The sequence below is a fragment of the Benincasa hispida genome, chromosome 2, assembly GCF_027475165.1.
Source record: "Benincasa hispida cultivar pf3 chromosome 2, pf3_genome.v1.1, whole genome shotgun sequence".
NCBI lineage: Eukaryota > Viridiplantae > Streptophyta > Magnoliopsida > Cucurbitales > Cucurbitaceae > Benincasa > Benincasa hispida.
Window position 1 is genome coordinate 4111644 of NC_143479.1, and position 6862 is coordinate 4118505.

Consider the following 6862-nt stretch of genomic DNA (forward strand, 5'->3'; position numbering starts at 1 on the left):
TCTTGATTTGCAATCATCTCTTCTCCCTTGCTTATTTTTGTTGTGATCGCATTACAGGCAGCAACGGATGCACTAGCATCCTCTTATTCATTTTCTTCATCAAACGTTTCTTCTTCAATCGAATTCTAGTCATCATCTGAGTCATGCAGGTCTTCCTCATCCGGAAACTTCATGGCACGAATAATCTTAAACTTAAGCTTCTGTCCATTGATGCTCAAAGTGATTTCCCTTTATACACATCAATCTAAGCATGACCTGTTGATAGAAAAGGTCGCCCCAGAATGATGGGCACATCTTTGTCGGCCTCGTAGTCCAAAATGATGACGTCAGCTGGTAGGATAAATTTTTCAATGGTTATCAGCACATCCTTCACGTTTCCCTCTAGATGCACCAGAGATCTATCGGTCAGTTAGAGAGTCACCGTGGTGGGAACAAGCTGCCCCACATTCAGCTGCCTAAAGATTGACAGAGGCATCAAATTTATGTTGGTTCCCAAGTCACACAAAGCTTGCCCGATGTATAGTTCTCCTATGGAGCAAGGAATAGTAAAGCTCCCAGGATCGCTCATCACTTCACTGAAAGGAATATTAATATGTAATTGTTTTAAAATAGACATAAAGCGTTGGTACTGTACCTCTTCATTCTTTTTCTTCCTTAGTCTCTGTGGGAAAGAGGGTAATTGTACTTTCACGGTTCCCGTCTCAGTTGACTTTGAGGTCGACGCAACCTCTGGTTCTACTGCTTCTTTTTCTCTTTCTTCTTTTTGAGTCACCGTAATTTCAGGTTCAGCTGCAATGGGAGTTGTCTAACTATGCTCCTTCTTTTCTCCCTCCACAGTCTTCCCACTTCGCAATGTTATAACCTGACATTGCTCTTTATTTGATCCCCCCGGGTTACGTGAGAGTTCTGTTGAACTCGGTAGAGCCCCTTACGGTCTACTCTTCAGTTCACTCGCAATTTGGCCCATTTATAATTCTAGATTGCGGATGGACGTAGGCTGACTTTGAAGCATAGTTTCGTTCTTCTCTATGTATTGCTTCAATAGGATTTCCAAAGAAGAGGATTGTGGTGGTTGTGAGCTACTTGCTTGATTGTTTGTCTGACCGTTGTTGCGTGGGAAGAATCCTGGTGGCCCTTCTTTCTACGCCACTGGATGGAAATTCTGTTGTTGATTCTTCCAAGAAAAATTGGGGTGGTTTCTCCACCCGGGGTTGTAAGTATTCGAAAAAGGATTATTTTTCACAAAGTAAACGAATTGTGGATTTTACGGGCAATCTTCCATCGCGTGCCCATCACCGCAAGTCACACACCCTGCGGTGTTTTGACTGATTGCGTTGATTTGCCCATTTTGCGGTGTTCGGCTGCTGATCGCAATTCCCTGGATTAAGTTCATCATTGCGGTCATCTGATTTTGTAGTGAAGCAATAGCACCATTACTTGCGTCATTGTCTTTGATTCTCAATCTCTGGTCAATCTCCCTCCAATCTTCATGGTTTTTGGAGATGTGATCCAAGACATTCTTCGCCTCGTCATATGTTTTATCAAGCAGACCACCAGCGGCTTCCGCATTGGCAGCGGTCTGCGAAGCGGGATTCAAACCATGATAAAAAATTTCCATTTGGAGGCAGTCTAGCAAACCATTGTGTGGACAATCCTTGACCAACCTTTTAAACCTCGCCCAGGAATCGCTGAGAAATTCGCCCATGTCTTGTTCAAAATTTGTGATGAGTTTCCTTAGTCTGGCATTCTCAGTAAGTGGAAAGTATTTCTTCATAAACTTTTCCACGACCTGTTCCTATAAAGTGACTCTCCCGGCTCGAGAGAATATGCCCATTCCTAGCCTGATCACAGAGAGAAAATCGGAACAAAGTTAGTCGAACTTCTTCGGCAGAGATGTTTGGAACACAACAGTATTGAAGATTTCAATAAAGCTTCGAAGGTGGGCGTGTGGGTCCTCGCCACGCCTTCCTCCGAATTGTTCTGTAGTCTGGATCATCTATAGCATCATCAGCTTCATTTCGAATTGGCTTCCGTCGAGGGCAGGCCTCATGATTCCTGTAGAGAAATCATAGAGCTTTGGCGATGCATAGTCCCTAATGGATCTATTGCGATCATTTTCCAGCAAGATTGGATTCGCCATGACATTGTTATCATTTAGTGCTCCGTTTCCAGGTTGCTCCACCATCTCTTCTTTATCTGATTGTGGTTGCTATTGGCGGTTTCTCAGTCTCTGTCTAAACGTTCTTTTAATCTCCGAGTCGTAATTCGCCAGAGATAGAGAGTCTGCAAAGAAATAAAATTATTGTTAGCATCCTATTTTGCCGAAGTCCTCGGCAATGACGCCAAAAACTTGATGCTTGATTTTTATGAAGTGAATTATGGATGATATGTGATGAAATTGCGTTGTGCACTCAAGTTTCCTCAGCGGAATCCAAGTGTAAATTCCACTGAGTTTCTCGGTAAGTCCAGGGTCGAACTCAGGGACTTGTGAAAATAGATTGCAATGGTAATTTTTATGAAAACTTTGCGGTGACTGGTAACTCAATTAATTGTTGGTTTGTTGTTGATTGCGTTGATGAAAAATAAAAAAAAATGCGACGGATTTGAGAAAAGTCGGTTGTGTGATAGATACACTGAGTATGCAGATGAATGAGTTGAGAAGATCTTTAGCTAGTGTTACTTGAAAATGCGTCAAACTATGCAATCATGGTACAACCATGCACAATAAGTCATTTTCCAATGCAAATGTGATGCTCCTAAGTCTAGGATGCATGTGTTGAATGCAAAAGTATCCATAGAGCTTATCCCTAAGTCTCTACTCTTTTCCTATGTGATGATGCAAAATGCATAAAGGCAAAGTGACTGCATACAATCATATCCTATCTCTAGGATGCATGTGATGCATTGATAACAAATAGTGCTTATTCCTAAGCTCCTATCTCTTGATTATGCGTTCTAATATGACTCTCCCGAGCCTAGATTCTAACCTGACCTTCCCAAGCCTAGATCCTGTCCTTAGACTACCCTTCCGAGTATCTCTAATGGACGAATGAAGCATACATAATACAAGATAATCGCATAGAATGAAGATTTCCTAGTTGTACTAGCTAAATGCTTCTCAACCCATTCAACAGATTTAGCTACTCATGCATAAATAACAGATAGTGAACAAATATAGAGAAGGAAGTTCCATTTTTATAAATGAGTGGAGTACAAAAGAACAATGGAAGTTAAAGGTAGAGAGCCTGGTAACACTTCCTTATTGACCGAGGCTTTTACACTGTAAATCTCTATTCGGTTCCAAAGATGTTCCTGCTTCCGCAGGTGTCGGCCCTCTCTCTATCCTTGAAGCTTCCGGCGCTCTCCCAAGCTTACTAGAATGATCTATCGACATAACCTCCTCTCTCGCGTCTGCCTTATAACGAAAGAAAACTATGAACAATGACGTGCGAACTGATTAATTGATCAACCCCTTTTCTGAAGGATGCCCTTTCGAGGGAAGCCGACATCTCTCTCATGATTGTAATGATGGGCCCGCTTTAATTCCTGACTGATGCGCTGAATATTTGTCACTGAAAAGCTGAATGTACCTGAGACTGTCAACTTAATTCGGATTCGACTGTCATTAGCTTTCTGTCTCATCGCAATTAATTAACCTTTCACCCAGATGCGCCCACCATGTTGCGCTGACCAAGTTGCGGCAATCCTTCTCGGGCGAATATTTTCAAACACGATCACCGCAAAGCCTTGCGTTGATGTTGTGCTCAACCAATGATTTCCTATGATCGCAATTTTCGCCTTGCGTTATCATATATTCTGCACAAAAAATACAAAAATCAACTGTTCTAATGCGATGAACGCATGCGACCGCAAAATTATGAAATTGATGCTTAATGGACGGAATTTAATATGTTTTATCAACACAAGCCAACATTGTTTAAGAACTTAGCACTATGATAACGTGCATTTCTGCCCATTATCAGCTTCAAGTTACAAGTCCATAAGGTCCCCTGGGAAGCTCAATGGATTAAAGTTGAGAATCAGTTTTTGGGGAGTTTGAAGTGTTTAAATTAACAAGAAGGAATTTGATTATATATGATATAATTAAATAGATTCAATTTATGTGATATAATTGATTTAATGTATTAGATACATTAATTGGAGGAATTAATATAAATATGATTTATATTAAATGTCATAAAAGGAGAAAAGAACTATGGTTTAAATATTACATATGTTGTGATATTAAAACTAAAGTTTATAAATATAATATGATAAATTAGTTAATATATTTATTTATAATAAAACAATTATGAGATAATTGTTTGGTTGGTTATTTGTTTCTCCTTTAACCGTGTTTGAGTGGGAAGTTACTATCAGTTGTAATAACTAATGAATAAAAGTGAAAATGTTTCATTTTTTCATAATCGCATCACATTCGATCGAGTGAAGAAAAGCTATACAATAACCTTGGAGAGAGTAAACGACCAAGCTTCTCGTTACTAGACGATAGCTTCTCGTTTGCTAGACGATTGAGTATCCAACTTTATACAATAAAGGTTTCTCATTCTCCCACTTACTTGATCACTTAACTTGATTGTATACATCCTTCTTTCCTCTACCAAATTCACATAGAGCCCACACTTCTTGGATTCTCACACCAAGAATACCAAGGCAACTAAGTGGTAGTGTCGAGTGTTTCAGTTTGAGGGTTGAGGATCGAGTTTTACTTGATTGGTTTCGAGGATCAAATAGTTTGTGGAATTCACTGGTAGTTCGTTGCATTCGTGCATTGGATCGAGTTTGCGTGGACACGTGACTGGTGTAGATTGAGAGAATACTTGAAGAAGAGTTCTTCAAAGGTATGTCACTTGATTCCCTTTGGTTTTAAATGAAAAGCATGATGTAATTTACTCTATGATGCATAACTATTCTTGTATGTTTGTAAATGTTTTGTTCTTTCACAATGGTTTTTGGAACGGTATTGCTTCCGCTGACTGTCTCTGGTATAAGAGTTCCTTTAATTTAAACATGTATGTAGAGAATATGGATAGATTATGTTTAAATGATAACCTAAACAGTCTGTAGTAAATGGATAAGGTTGGGTATCTTATCCTAGTGAAACTACGGATACGACCTGCTTTGTAAATATTACAAGTGTTGTAAAGTGCTATAAATGATCTAGTCCTGATCATTCATGTAAAGACAAGTGAGCGGGGGTATCCTATAAAAAAAGTTAGTATAAAATCGGACCACAAAATGACTAGTCTTATAAAATAATGTCGTTAATAATTGAGACTTACATTTCACCAGGATGACCATAGGTGACATGATCTAAATCCTGAGTGAGTTGTGAACTACTGCCTATGAAGACGGTCCTTTGATTTGTATGGATAAGAGTAATCAGTTCGTCAACTCAATAATCCTACCATTTTAGGGATTCGTCTGATTAAGGAGCTGGGAACATAGCTACACAAGACGGAATTCACTCCTTCCCTGATGTCGAGTAAGTAGATAAATTGCTCCCTTAAGGGCTAATTCAAGGGCTTAAACAATGTGGCCACACCCTCTCTTGGCCCGAGAAGGATTTGGTCTTAGTTGGACTATGATTTATTGTTCATTAGAAGGATCAGTGGTACTTAAGGAGTTATATGTAACTACAGGGACAGAATGGTAATTTTGACCCAACTATAATTACGAGCAATTTGTAAAGGGTCATCGCACTATTAACCGGTTATATCCAATGGACATAGAAATATATCTGTAGTGCGAAAAGTGCAACTGTCGATTTTTAGTAGAGTGACAGGTAGTTAATGGATGTTGGGTAATTTAATTAATTATCCAAGTACCATTGGAGCTTCAATCTACATGTCCATAAAGTATTGGGGTTGATATCCTAAATCTCGTAGGGTCTTATAGTTTGTAATTGTAATGTACAAACATTTTATCTATGTAATAAAATATGTGATGTTTTATTTCAAAATAAGTTGCATTAACCACAAACCAATAAACTAACATCCAGGGTTATCTTGTAGCTTAAACATGTATGTAGAGACATATAGGTCGATCATGTTTAAGTGATAACCTAAATAGTATGTAGTAAAAGGATAAGGCTGGATACCTTATCTTGATGATACTACGAGTATGACCCACTTTGTAGATATTACAATTGTTGTAAAGTGCTACAAATGATTTGATCCTGATCATTCATGTGATTCTGATCATTCATGTGGAGATATGTGAGCGAAGATATTCTATACAAATTAGTTTATGTAAGACCGGACAACAAAATGTTTAGTCTCATTATATAACATCGTTCATAATAAAGACTTACATTTCACCAGGATAACCTTAGGTAATATGAACTGAATCTTGAGTGAGTTGTGAACTCCTGCCTATAAAGGCGGTCTTTTGATTTGTATGGGTGAGAGTAGCCAGATCCCCGACACAATAAGTCTACCATTTTGGGGATTCGTCTTTTGGGGAGCTGGGAAGATAGCTACACAAGAAGGAATTCACTCCTTCCCAATGTCGGGGCAAGTAGATAGATTGCTCCCTTAAGGGCTAATTCCAGGACTTGAACAATGTTTCGCCACATTCTCTCCTAGACTGAAAGGGGTTTGGTCATAGTTGGACTATGATTTATTGTTCATTAGAGAGATCAGTGGTACTTAAAGAGTTAGATGTAACTACAGGGGTAAAACAGTAATTTTGGCTCAGGTGTACTTACAAGCAATTTGTAAAGGATCATCGTACTGTTGATTAGTTATATCAAATGAACACAGAAATATATATGTAGGGGTGAAGAGTGCAGTTTCCGGTCTTTAATAGAGTGTCCAATATTTAACAGATAGTGAATAAT

General features: G+C 38.8%; 1 non-coding gene across 1 annotated transcript; it reads left to right on the top strand.

Moving 5' to 3' along the window:
• Nucleotides 1–1634: 1634 nt before the first annotated feature.
• Nucleotides 1635–1741, top strand: LOC120072434 (small nucleolar RNA R71). Its single transcript, XR_005480493.1, has one exon. It is a non-coding gene; the product is annotated as a small nucleolar RNA R71 (small nucleolar RNA).
• The last annotated feature ends 5121 nt before the right edge of the window (nt 1742–6862 follow it).